The sequence below is a fragment of the Crocuta crocuta genome, unplaced genomic scaffold (assembly GCF_008692635.1).
Source record: "Crocuta crocuta isolate KB4526 unplaced genomic scaffold, BGI_CrCroc_1.0 scaffold187, whole genome shotgun sequence".
NCBI lineage: Eukaryota > Metazoa > Chordata > Mammalia > Carnivora > Hyaenidae > Crocuta > Crocuta crocuta.
The window spans coordinates 1,997,950-2,012,482 of NW_027532196.1; the positions used below are offsets into that span (position 1 = coordinate 1,997,950).

The following is a 14,533-nucleotide window of genomic DNA, read 5'->3' on the forward strand; positions in this document are numbered from 1 at the left end:
AAAAAAAAAAGAGGAAGACCAGATCAGTCCAAATAACCTCTCTTTATCCATGTTCCCCACTGGCTATTCAAAGTGCTGAGTAGCCAGGGGCTGTGCAAAAAAAAATTACATGACTGATTAGAAAACAAGAAGTTTCTGTAGCTGACAGTAAATATTTATTGGATGGATGATTATAAAGTACAGTGAGATTAGTGGTGCTTTTACCTCACAGAAGTGTTTAGGATATCTTGGGGCAAATAAGAGCATTTCCTACAATTTCCTATCTGTCATTATATCATATATTTGCAAACCTTAGAGATAAGTAATAGAGATCAGAAGAAAATGATATTAATTATCTAATAACAATGTTTCAGAGTTTCTCAGTGAATGCTGTCGAACTTGGGTAACGTCACGGATATGTTTCAACTGGCCTCCCTACCTTTGGAATAGATGATGCACATAACGTTCAATTGATCTTCATTGGCCTCTCCCTCCCCAGCTTCCTCAAGTTTTGGTTAATAATGTATGAATGATCCTGAATTCATGCATCTGTCATTGGTAACACCTTCTCCTGGATTCTCACACTGGTTCTTTTTTTTTTTTTTTTTTTNTGAATTTTGGTGAGTTCCTTACAGATTCTGGATATCAACCCTTTATCTCATATGTCATTAACAACTATCTTTTCCCATTCCGTTGGTTGCCTATTAGTTTTGTGGGTTGTTTCCTTTGCCATGCANCTCACACTGGTTCTGATGGAAGACAACTTGGACCCTGGGTCAGAGGACTCTGTCATTTCCACTTTCCTAGAGATCTACTTCTCCATGACAAAACTGGACCCAAAACATAGTAGGCTTTAATATTTGTGGATTGAAAGATTGGGTTAATCCTCTGTGAATGAGTGGTTTGGAGAAATGAATTTTATCTCAGGTCTTACATAGAGCTCTTCAGAAACAGGTCCTGCAAAGAAGGTTTGTGTGCAAGTAATGTGTTTAAAAGGGACTTCCTTTTTTTATATAAATATAATTTATTGTCAAATTGGCTAACATACAGTGTATAAAGTGTGCTCTTGGTTTTGGGGGAAGATTTCTGTGGTTCATCACTTACATACAGTACCCAGTGCTCATCCCAACAAAGGAGGGACTTCTGAGAGAAACAGGTACCAGTGTCAGGAACACAGGATGAGAAAAAGGAAGAAGCAAAGCAAAGAAGTGATCTCCAGCAGAGCCCTGGCTTCTGCTGGATCCCACAGGGAGGCTCTGAATTGAAATTATACCTCACAGTTAGTACTTTTCCAGGGAAAAGAGCTGGGCTTTATATTCTACTATCAGTCACTTGTTGGCTAAAGGCCACCCAAGGAGAATGTGAACTCCCAAGGCACTTACAGCTCTCGACAAAGTTGGCAATGTGTCTTTGACAGCCCAAGGGATGTCCTCTGACAAGAGGCATAGGTGCTGACTTTTCTAAAAGCAAAAACACAGAAGGCAAGGGAGGGGCACAGAAATGGCCAAGGAGATCTGAGGAGATCTGGGTAAACTCCAGCAGCTTTCACCACAGCTTCTTCCAGCCCTACAACTATAGAGATATTGCTACAGAGTGACAAGATTTCCTTATTTGAATGTGCAAAAATTCATATTATGAGAATTCTGAAAGAGAGCTACTCCTGTACTTGAGATACACTTGCCTTTAATAAATACACTTTTGCTCCCAGGAAATAAATTTTTCCAGTGGTAAATGTGGCTCTAAAGGACCATAGTATATATAATTTCTGCATTTAAAAAAAATTCCATTTGGTTGTTTCTAAGGGTATTTCTGACTTTTCTAATCCACTTCTACAGAAATAGTAGAATTGGATTAGAAAAATGCAGTTGACCACATACTAGATCCAAATGTCCTTCTGATTGGTTATGGTATTAATTTGGTTTAATATTGATGTTTTGGACATTATTCATGGCATGGTTAAAAAACCATAAAAATAAAACTTGAAGCATATGTTCCTTGGCTCATTTATGAACAAATATCTCTACAATTAAAGAAAAGATTACTGAAAATAAAAGAAACTGCAGAGGCCCATCTCTTCATGATCCTGAAACCAATGAGGGCAGAATGGTCCCTCAGAAGATTAAGACATTTTATGTATAAAGATTTAAGTTAATCTGGTTTCCAGTGAGGGCAGGTCAAAAAGGCACTTGAAAGCAATGCAAAGTGTTGGTTTTGGATCATTTTAATGCTAAAACACATATTTAAGCCATTTACACAAGATAAACTAACAATTTTTTTGGCCAAGAGCCTGCCAATTAGGATGTTAAAAGAGCAACATAAGAAACCATGAGTTGTTTGGGATGTAATTTGAGCCTGTTCTTTGGACCAGCAAAATTGTGAAAGACCAGCATGTTCCTATTTAGGACCAGCTTGTTTCTGTAGGCTTATGGGGCTTCTGTGTGTCAGAACTCCTCTTGAAACTGTTTATCTTTGTCTAGAAAGTGACTGGCAGAATTACAAAGCTACCATTTGACCAATACAGTTATAAATAAGATGTAATAATTCAATTCACCTAGAAAGCACAATGACTTGAGTATTAAATATACCACATGTATTTCCAGTCATAAGGAGGATGTTCATGATGATGGTGATGAAGAGGAGAAGTAGAAAGAGGAGAAGGAGGAAGAGGAGAGGAGGAGTAGGGTTGGGGGTCAGGGAAAGAAATGGAGGATACTGTGCCATGCTTATTTCTGTTAGTAGGGNAAAATGATGTAGTTGGTTCCCTTCTTCACTGAGGTATAATCCCAAAGCATGTCCACTAGGAAGCTTTCTTAGGGCTGATCTGATATTGCTTTCCCTGACACATAAACATGCTCTATGATATTGCTCTGCTTTATGTTCTTCATAACACTCATCAGTAACAAAATTATTTTGTCCATTTAATTTTTTAGCCTATTTTTTGTGTGTCTCCTCTAGGTTCACCACTCTTAACCTGTGGAGGCCTCTGACTTACATCCAGCCCCCTTCTTTTCCCATGTCTGGTTCCATACCGTACCACAAGAAGCTCTTGTACATCACGCATATGGACAGGTTTGCCCATCCAAGCCCCATGCAACACACTGTAATGCCTATAAAGGGTGAGGTAGAGCAAAGAGGATTTTGCAACTTGCTTTGATACTCATTTTAAAAAATGAGATAGATTTTTGCCTGGATAGAGAAATAGTGAGATGTCAGATAAAGCAAGTACAGCCAGATATAAATGGTAGAATCTAGGTGGTAGATATATAGGTACTTGTTTTTTTACTTTTTAAGTTTTCTGTGTGTTTGAAATTTTTCATCATACAAAGTTGGAAGAAGCACAGACAAATTAAAGAATTGGTTTGGACTCAGAAAGTCAATAATTGGGTCACTCTGTTACTCAGTAGCAGAGCTAACTTTGGACAAATCCCAAACACTGTGAGAATTGTGTTAAAAAGAAATAATTTGACTATGTATTGGTCAGGACTTTTTTGGCTGGAAGTGACAGAAAGCCATCAAACTAGACCATTTAAAATTTCTCCCTGTCTCTTTTTAATTTTTTTTAAAGATTTATTTATTTTTGAGAGAGAGAAAGAGAGAGAGAGACAGCATGAGTTGGGGAGGGACAGAGAGAGAGAGAGAGGGAGACACAAAATCTGAAGCAGGCTCCAGGCTCTGAGCTGTCAGCACAGAGCCCCACATGGGGCTCAAACACATGGACCATGAGATCAGGACCTAAGCAGAAATTGGACACTTAACTGATTGAGCCACCCAGGCACCCCTCTCTGCATCTCTTGACTCTGTTTCTCTTTGTGTTAGCCTTTCCCAATGCATATTTTTTCCAACTCCATATGGACTTTTTCTGTGCAACAGGGAAAAGGAATGGCTACAGATATTATCCTTTTCCAATTTAGTGCCCCACATGTAAAAGAGGATTCTCTCCCTTGGGGTACCTGGCTGTCTTGGTAGAGCATATGACTCTTGATCTTGGGGTCATGGGTTTGAGCCCCATTTTTGGGCACAGAAATTGCTTTAAAAAAAAAAAAGAGGACTCTCTTTCTAAAAAATCAATAATCTAAGACTCCAGGGAAGAATTTGGATTGGCCTTAATGAATCATGAGCCTTCCTTATAGCCCCAGGATGGTATGTGATTAGCTATGTCTGGATCATGTGCTCATACTTGCTTCAGGCTCTGACTGGAAGACCCAGCAAAGCCACATAAAATGGGAGTAGGGATCAGTCTCCATAGTCCAAGGAACATTGTGACCAGGGGAAAAAAGAAGAGAAACTAGAGAAAGAAAAGAAAACAGATGTCTACTTGATAGCCTGGGCTCTCAAGAATCTAGTGCTAATGTTTTGAAAATGCTGATCAGACTGCTAGGCTCAAAGTAGATACTCAGAAAGTATGTGTTGAATAAAAGTATATGTAAAACAGCCATGGGAATGACAAATTTCTTTAAATACTAGTAAATGGGAAAGTTCTTAGAGATCAGCTAGTCTAACCCCTTCATTTCACAGATAAAAGAAAACGGAGCCTAAAGAAATTAAGTGATATTCCCAAAGACATGTGATTACTTCTAGAACTCAAGCATCCCATTCTCCCATACTGCCTTCCCATCTTTCTTTAAAGCATTCTTATTTCAAACAGATTCCCTTTGCCCCTCAGCTTTCAGTAGACTATCAGCTAATGCCACCCAGGCATCCTGATAGCAAAGAAAATAGAGGCTAAAAATTACAAAGAAAAGGAAAAGAAAAAAAAAATCTACCTTTGTTTAATTGTTATTCTAATAAGTTAAGCCTCACATTCAGCACAGGCAGCCTCTTCTAACAGAAAAAAGACAGATCCGTTGGCTGCCCCCACAACAGCTTGTGGATAAAAGTGTGTTTACACAGCTGGGTTGGTCCAGAAGGAGCCAGGACTGAAAACAGTCGGTGAGCAGCCTGATGGCAGGTGACAGCTGGGAGCATCTGTTTCCTATTACAGATACTAGGCTTCAATAGTGCTATCCTCTGACCCTTGGGTCCAGCTTCCTTGGGGGCCTGGGTGAGTTCCCAGATCTCAGATCTCAGGTGCTGACAGCCAATTTACTTGCTAACACATCCTCGGGTACTCCTGGTTTAGAATAGTTCTAGTCTGGGATTTGGAAGTAAAGCTCAGAATTCAGATAGGGTGGGTGAAATTATTGATGTTCAGCTCCTAACACAAAATTTAATTCTGTAGTAAAAACTGTTGGAAAGAATGGGTCATTCATTTCTTTCCTTTAGCTTCCTTCCTCCCTCTCTCCCTTTCATTTGTTCCTTCATTTGCTCCTTTCTTCCTCTTTAGCTAAGCAAGAATATTGGAAGAAAAGCCATTCTTAATTTTGGTAGAAAAACAAAATTATGCTTCTCCTAACTTCTCGACAGTAGTTAGCCACATTGGCCAGCATCTTGAAAAAGATCTGTTCTGTCTACAAAACGATCTTCATAGGAATGAATATTAGACTTTGACCATAACTGAAAGATATGAATGGATGAAGGATGCTGGTCTTCATTTGGGTTCCCCTGAACATAGACCCTGAGAAAGAACCTGAGGTGCAGGAAGGTTTTTGGGAGGTGGTTGTAGGAAGCAGAAGTGAGGACTATGTGTAAGGCAGAGGGGAGGAAGCACTAGTGTAAGGATGTTTCAGCAACTGCTGCTGTAGGCAACCCATGACTCAATACCCTGAGATCTGAGAAGTTTATAGGAATGACTTTCAGAATTGGGGAAAGACCAGAAGACTGGAACATTTAAGCCTCTCTTTGGTTAAGAGTTGCCCTGTGGAGTGTTTAGATACAATTGTTTCTAGGCTGTGTTTGGGCATTAAGGCTGAGAAAGCTATGTGGCATTGAAAATGGCCTGGGGCTAGAAAACAGAAAGCCAGGGAAGCTGACATTGCAAGTTGGAGTTGCTTGCTATCGATGAAATCAGATTCAAGGAGATGTGTTAGGGACACCAGAGGCATCTGCTAACAAAATGTGAGCAGCCAGAATAAATCCAGATAACTACAGGTTAATTTGTGATTGGAATATGGGGTGCCACTACATTATCCTCCCTACTTTTGTACATCTTTGAAAATGTCCATAATAAGTAAAAAAAAAAAAAAAGTTATAGCTTAATATATAAACTACTTCCCTTCAATGTCATCCTCACACTTAAGAGAAGCATTGGAATAGAAGCTAAATAACCCATTCCCGAAGGCGCCTGGGTGGCTAAGCGTTCGGCTTTCGCTTAGGTCATGATCTCGCGGTTCGTGGGTTCGAGCCCCGCGTCGGGCTCTGTGCTGACTGCCAGCTCAGAGCCTGGAGCCTGTTTCAGTCTGTGACTCCCTCTCTCTCTGACCCTCCCCTGCTCACGCTGTCTCTCTCTCTCTCCTAGAAATAAAAACATTAAAAAAAAATTTAAATAACCCATTCCCCCCAACCCCTTAATACTATCAGGCACATTCTTCTTCATAAAGATTACAAAGGTGGAGGGGCGCCTGGGTGGCTCAGTCAGTTAAGTGGCCGACTTCAGCTCAGGTCATGATCCCACAGTTCGTGGGTTTGAGCCCCAGGTCAGTCTCTGTGATGATAGCTCAGAGCCTGGAGCCTGCTTCAGATTCTATGTCCCCTCTCTCTCTGCCCCTCCTCCGCTCACACTGTGTCTCTCTTTCAAAAAATAAATAAACGTTAAAAAATCTACTTATTATTATTATTATTTTTTTAATTTTTTTAATGTTTTATTTATTTCCAGGAGAGAGAGAGAGAGACAGCGTGAGCAGGGGAGGGTCAGAGAGAGAGGGAGTCACAGACTGAAACAGGCTCCAGGCTCTGAGCTGGCAGTCAGCACAGAGCCCGACGCAGGGCTCGAACCCACGAACCGCGAGATCATGACCTGAGCGAAAGTCGGACGCTTAACCGACTAAGCCACCCAGGCGCCCCTTATTATTATTATTTTTAATCTTTTATTTATTTCTGAGAGAGAGAGACAGTATAAACAAGGGAGGGTCAGAGAAAGAGGGAGACACAGAATCCGAAACAGGCTCCAGGCTCTGAGCTAGCTGTCAGCACAGAGCCCAACGCGGGGCTCGAACCCAAGAACCATGAGATCATGACCTGAGCCGAAGTCGGACGCTTAACCGACCGAGCCACCCAGGTGCCCCCCCAAAAATTTTAAAAAATATTTTAAAGGTGGATGCATGTTATGGGTTCTAAACAATATAAAATAATAAGAGTTAATAATTCCAAACAAATAATTTGTTTTAAGTTTGCCGAAGTTGCATTGGATTCACAGATTATATAGCATAGGCAGATATTAACATTATCAGGAGGGGAAAGCTCCTGACTGTTCCTTTTATATTAAAAAGAATTATGAAGTTACATTCAAAGAATCCTGGACAATGAGCATCTATTGTTTTTTGCAGCTACCCTCCATGTATGTCCCCTGCTCTTTTTCCTCAGTTAGCTTTTGGTTTTGGTTTGGAGTTTGAGAAGGGAGAATGGGAGGTAAGATTTTTCTTGAAGGAGATTAACTATAGAAACCTTTCGTTTATGTTTAGCAACCTTCATGAATTGATTGGATAACTATCCATCCTTAATGTTTCAAAAGACCTTAGAACAACGGCACTGACACCAGTTAGAAATTTGAAAAATTGGGTCTAAAGGCAGGTTAGATAGAAGATTGTTACTTTCACTTAAACTGCTAGAGGATTAAGAGAGAGGTGTCGCGGTTGGGTGCCAAAGACAAAGATTTGCAGAGCAGCTTTGGGAGGGGATCGTTATATGTAGCTAAATTCTGGGAACACAGTAGGCAACAGTGTTGTCCAAGAAATGGAAGGGGGCCTATCTATGCATTTATTTGTTTGTTTGTTTTTTGATTTCAGTATAGTTGACACACAATGTTACATTAGTTTCAGATACAATATAGTGATTTATATATGCATTTAAAAATAAAACATCTTTTCTATTTCTGCCTATTCCATTTAATATTGCCGTGTAAAAAAAGCTCCATACTCAATGACAAAAAAAATCAATGATTTTATTATGTTTATAGATTGATTATATGCATCAGGAATTTAGGGAGGGCACACCAGGGATAGTTTGTGTCTGCTGCCCAAAGCCTGGGCTGAATTTTTGGTCCTATGTAACAAGGGATCCTTCTCTTTGGCTTTCAACAACATCTTCCTTAGCTCCCTTTGTGCCCTTAGTTCAGCCTTCCCAACGCCTTTTAGATTTCTAACATTCTCCTTTAGGATCCCCTCCTACCCTGGCTACTTCACCTAGTTCCAAAGGCAATGCCATATGTTTTAATTTTGTTACGTTATTTTGTTATGTTTTGTTATGATATCCATCCACTTCTAAGTAACAAAATCTGTTCCAGTTACTACTGCCATGTAATAAAATCTTACTATTACTATATAATAAAAATTTCCTTCCATCCCAAGAAGTCACTGGTAGAAATACAAAGAAAAAAATCCCCATGTGACCTATGGTGGGAGAGTACAAAAGAGAGAGAGGAGAGATAACTAGTTAGTGAGGATAGGGTGGGCAAACTGGAGGCACTGGAGTTCTCCAGAACCATGAGGATATCCTCCCAGTCACTGCTATCTTTTTGGGGCTTTCAGCATCAGGGCCATGGCATGAAGCCCTCGGTGTAAGAGCCGGTGGACTGTTTCTGTTGTTGGAGCCTGTGACCAAGTACTACTCAGAGTGTAAACATAAACAAAAGCCATTTTATTGTTATTATTATCAAGATTTGGAAAGGGCAAGTGGAGATGGCCTGTTTCTGCTCATGACACCTAAGCTGGGAACACTCAAAACCTGGGAGTTAGTTAATCCATGGCTGAGGACTGGAATGTTCTGAAGGCCCATTTAATTACATGTCTGGTAGTTGGTGCTGGCTGCTGGCTGGGACCTTATGTGGAGCTGTTGGTCACAACGTCAATTACTGGTTTCCCCATGAGGCTGCTTGTGCTTCCTCAGAGCATGGTGGCTGGGATCTAAGAGCAAGCATTGCAAGAGAGAATCACGAAGAAGCTGCATTGCTTTTTTAGAAGTTACCTGGCATGACTTCTGCCTTAGTCACAAGCTGGCTCAGATTGTCAAGGGTAGGGAACACAGTAGACATACCTTTAGACGGAAGGAGTATCAAAGTCTCATCATTCAAAGAGCATGTGAGGTGGACAATTGTGGCCATTTGAGAAAAATGATCTGCCACACTGTCATACCAAAACAGTAAGATGACATATTACATATAGAGAACATTCTGTGGTTACTGATGATATGTCAAATCCTTTACCATAGCAAGAAATAGCACTGATGTCAGAGGATTAGAGACTAAGCCTCTGGAGATAAAGTCAACTCTGTAAAGCTAGGCTCAGAACTTGAGATCCCCAAAGTCAACATTTATTTCTTTTTAAATGATTCTTCTGGAATTATCTCCTTCCTCCTGAATTGTTTCTTTTATAAATACATTGGTTCATGGTAAATTTTCTCAGTTTGGGGTCATTTGAAAATATCTTCAATACACTGTCATTCAGGAATGCTTGTTTAGCTGGGTAAATAATTCTAGGTTGACATTTCTTCAGTACTTTGGATATATTTTATCAGTAATTCAAAAATAACATTTTAATTTTCCACCTTCAATTGTTAAACTAAGACAACTAATTTCAGTCTGATTATTTCTTTGTAGGTGTTTTGTCTCTGGTTGCTTTTAATATATTTTTTGACTTTGATCTTCTGAAATGTCAGTATAATGTGTCTAGATTTGGATTTCTTTTATTTACCCAGTTTGAGATTCATGAGCTTCCTGAATCAGAGAGTTTCTGTTTTTTATCAATTCTGGATAATTCATATTTATTGTCTTTCTTTTTAAAAATGTTTATTTGAGAGAGAGGGAAGGAGACACAGAATCTGAAGTAGGCTCCAGGCTCTGAGCTGTCATCATGGATCCTGATGCGGGGCTTGAACTCATAAACCATGAGTTTATCTATTATCTCTTAAAATATTGCATCTTCTTTCCTTATTCCATTTTTTTATGTTCATGGAATTCTAATGTCATATATATTAGACATTCTATCCTTACCATTCTCTCTTCCATGTCTATTATATTCTCTTCCATATGTTCCATCTCTTTGTTTCTCTGATCCTCATTCTGGGTAATTTATTTATATCTACCTTCCAATTTGCTTTTTTTCCTTAAGTAGTGTGTAAGTGATACTTAACCCATATGCTGTTTTTTTTAAATGAACAATTTTGTAGTGCTACACTTTAAATTTTTTCATTTTCATCAGATACCTTTTTGGTATTCTCTTTTTTTTTAATGGTTATTTTTGATTTTTGAGAGAGAGAGAGTAAGCGCGGGAGGACACAGTGACAGGCTGGAAACCAAGGATCTGAAGCGGGCTCCATGCTTTCAACAAAGAGCCCAATGCAGGACTTGAATCCATGAACCATGAGATCATGACTGGAACCATGAGGTCATGTCCTGAGCCGAAGTCCGATGTTCAACTGACTGAGCCACCCACGTGCTCCTTGTATTTTCTTAATCTTTGCTTGGTTTTCTCCTCCCTCACTTATTCTTAAAAACATTTAAGAAACGTTTTTTAAAAATTCTGTATCCATTGACTTCAAAACCAAAAGCCTATGAGATCCACTGTCTCTTGTTTCTGTTCTTGTGTGTTTCTGCTTCTCACCTTGTGGGCTTAAAAACCCAAACCTTAGTGTCCTGCTATATGTAAGTGCCCTCAGTAGAAATGGGTCTTGAGCACTGGCATCCTGATGTACATTAAATAAAATAAAAACAATTTCACCCCCAACTCAATTCAATGTTATTTCTTAGTAGCTTCATTTGTATTTTAGTACATGACCTAACTATTTCCCACATATATTGTATATGTATGTATGTAAATATAATAAAAAATAAATACACAGACACACATATATAAATGATATGTTAAGTATCATTTTGGATTTTTAGTTAACCATATGCCATGGATAGCTTTTCATCTTATTTTGAAAATATATTTAAAAAATTTTTATGTTTCTATTTTGTTTCTGAGAGAAAGACAGAATGTGATAGGGGAGGGGCAGAGGGAGAGGGAGACACAGAATCTGAAGCAGGCTCCAGCCTCTGAGCTGTCGCTGCGGAGCCAGACGCAGGGCTCGAACTCACAGACTGTGAGATCATGACCTGAGCTGACGTCCGACGCTTATCCGACTGAGTCAGGCGCCCCTAGCTTTTCATCTTAGTACTTAAAAGTGGTTGCATCATCAAATAGTTTGCTTTTTAAATAACTTATTTGACTATTCCATATTGATAGAAATTTAAGTTTCCAATTTTTTTCTTTTCTCCTACACAAGCAATACTGCAATAAACCTCCTTGAGTAGTACCAAGCTCATAGAATTTGATATCTATTTTTTCCATGAATATATATGTCTTTGTGAACATACGGAAATATTGTAGGTAGACTCTTAAAAGTGGATCTTTTTAAAAAAATTTGTTTGCTTATTTTTGAAAGAGACAGAGAGGGCGAGCGATAGGGCGGTGGAGAGAGAGGGAATCCAAAGCAGAGAGAATCCCAAGCAGGCTCCACACTGTCAGCATGGAGCGTGATGCCGCTGGAATTCCTGAACCGTGAGATGATGACCTGAGGAAAAACCAAGAGTCTGATGCTCAACCTACTAAGCCACCCAGACGCCCCTTTTTAATTTTTTTAAAGTTTATTTATTTTTGAGAGAGAGAGAGGATCTTCTGAGTCATAGGGTAAGTACACTTAAAATTGTGGTAGACGAACATTAAATTGCCCTCCAAAAATTTGTGCAAATCCTTATTCCTCCAACAATGAACAAGAGTGATTGATTTCTCAATCCTCACCAACACGACATAATATCATCAGTCTTAAAATTTTAGATAATTAGAAGAGGACTGCTGTCTATTTTAATCTGCAATTATTAAGGTTTTTTTTAATCCCTCCCCCCACCCCCACCCCTTCACCAGCGACGGGGGGACTTCTTATCATAAATTGAACTTCTAGTAAAGGCCGAGTTCAAGTAAAGCTTCTGGTCTGGGGACCATACTTACTTAGAGGTATTACTTCAATCTCTGCTTCCTAAAACAGGTTTAAAGGTGGTTACTTGTTAAAGGACTCGTGTTAATAGTTACAAGGAAACATTAAAGGGATTACATTGTTGCTGGATCTTGATCTCGTATGCTTAGTGGTAAAAGAGAGGTCACCCACACTTTCATTCTCTCCAGGGCAGAGCTGGCCCCCACCTCCCACAGGGAATCCAGGCAGAACTCTAGTTTTCCCTACTGTATGGGGGGGGGGGCTGCAATGACGTAATCAAATTAAGTTCTGAAGTGACACCCCACTGAATCACGGCTGCTCTAATTTCATGTCATGTCACATCGCTGGTCTGCCAAACCACTCCGATCAGTTACAGTTACCGGAGGCCGGCTCATCAATAGGCTGGGGAAGAAGAGATGGGCAATAGCGCCTGCGCAGCTCAGAACTAAGCTCCAGGTGAACTCTGCGCGGAACTTCTGCACCCCGCGCAACGTTCGCTTGCGGTGGGCAGAGACAGAGCAGCTCGTGGGCGTAGGCTTCCGACCACGTGGTTACGCGCATGCCCAATGGAAAAGCTTGACATCAGCCCCGCTTCCTCACCCTGGCAACGGGAGGGTGACTACTTCCGGTGCTGTGAGGGCTCGGGGCTGAAGCGGGTGAGTGTCCCTCTTTCTCACGCTGTCCGCGCCGCTGCCGCCGCGGCGGCGCTGCCTCTATCCAGGCCCCGTACGCTCGCCGGGACATCCTCTCCGGGGCCGGGAGGGGGCGGCGCGCATGATGCCCACTGCCTGGGGCGGTGCTGAAGGAGCGGATCCGGGACGTCCCTCGGCCCCTCGGTCGCGCGTGGCGCTCGTGTCGGTCCCCTTCTCCGCGCTGGCTCCAGCTGGGCGGTCTCATTCCTTCCCCCGGGAAGAGGCTGGCTGTGTGTGGGCAGTCCTCACTGTCCTTCACTCACTTTGCAGTCGCGGGCTGCGGGGCTCTCCGACTGGGAGGCCTGCAGGGACCCGACAGTGTGCGCCCTAGTCCTGCGTGGCGGGTCGGGGCCAAGGCATCCCCGTGCTGTAATAGACGCCTGGCTAGGGTCCCTCAGGACGTTAGCATTTACTGCTCAGGCGGCGGAGGAGGAAAGGACTGAGAAGATGGAGAAGCAGCTGGAGAGGAGGGTGGAAACCAGGAGCTGAAGCTGCCCTGGAAATTGAGGGCATCGTGTTTCCGGAAGGAGGGAGTTTAACTTGACTCGCCTCTGTAGGGGAGGGGAAAGGAAAGGTATTTTCGGGACCATGTGACTGAGATCGTTGAATACTAACCTAAGGAATTTTTATACACTCGGGAGTTTAACAATATTCTTTTTTGCTTGTTTTAAATAAAGCTCCTCCTCCACTTGTAAAAAGCAGTGCATGATTATTAAAGAATGTCAGGAAAATGCAGAAATAATTATAAAGAGATCACCTGTAGTTTCACCAACCCAGCATTTTGATCCTTTTCTTTTTTTTATAGCAAATTCTCAACCTATTTATGATTATAGTGTGTGTATACAGTATGGTTATAACCAAAAAGCATAATTTTCGTACATTGTATCCATTGCATAGATTTTCTTTTCTTTTAGATATAATTAACATACTATAAACCCATCCTTTTACGTTGTAAATGTCAATGGTTTTTACTATACTGATAAAGTTGTGTACCTATCACCACTATCTAGTTCCAGAACATTTTCATAATCTCCAAAAGCAACTGCCTATTATAATCAGTTCCCATTTGATCCTCCAGTCCCTGGCAACCACTAATATACTTTTTTGTCTACTGATTTTCCTATTCTGGGCATTTCATGTAAATGGAATTACATAATATGTAGCCTTTTGTGTCTGCCTTCTTTTACTTAGCATAATGTTTTCAAGGTTTATCGATGTTGTATTACTTATTGGTACTTCTTTTTTAATGGCTGAATAATATTCCATTATATGAATATGCCACATTTTGTTTGTCCATCATCAGTCGGACCGTTGAATTGTAGTCTCCCTTTGACGATTATGAATAATTCTGCCCTAAACATCCATGTACAGGTTTCTGTGTGGACATAGATTTTCAGTTCTCTTGGTTATGTATCTAGGAGTGGAAATGGCTGGGTCATATGGTAACTGTATTTAACTTTTTGAAGAATCCAAAGTGGCCTGTCCAGCAGGATAAGAGGGTTCTGATTTCTCCACATCCTTGTTAGCACTCATTATCTATCTTTTGATTATAGCTATGCTATTGCTTTTGAAATGGTATCTCACTGTGGTTTTGAGTTCCATTCCCCTGATGGCTAGTAATGTTGAGCATCTTTCCATATGATTATTATCCTTTTTTGTATCTTTGGAGAAATGTCAGTCTAATTCCTTTGTTCATTTCTGTGTTGAATTTTTAAGAATTTTGATGTTGCATGAGTTCTTTATATAGCCTGGATACAAGTCCTTTATCAGATATACAATTTGCAATGTTCCCTCCC

At 40.6% G+C, this 14,533-nt stretch overlaps 1 protein-coding gene across 5 annotated transcripts in view; it reads left to right on the forward strand.

Moving 5' to 3' along the window:
* The first annotated feature begins 12,653 nt into the window (after window positions 1–12,653).
* Window positions 12,654–14,533, forward strand: part of TASP1 (taspase 1) — a 273,452-nt gene continuing 271,572 nt past the window's right edge. For all 5 annotated transcript variants that reach the window (XR_013338382.1, XM_077777537.1, XM_077777538.1 and 2 more), the window contains exon 1: window positions 12,654–12,701. The gene's annotated coding sequence lies outside the window, so the exon portion shown is untranslated. The remainder of the gene's footprint in view (window positions 12,702–14,533) is intronic.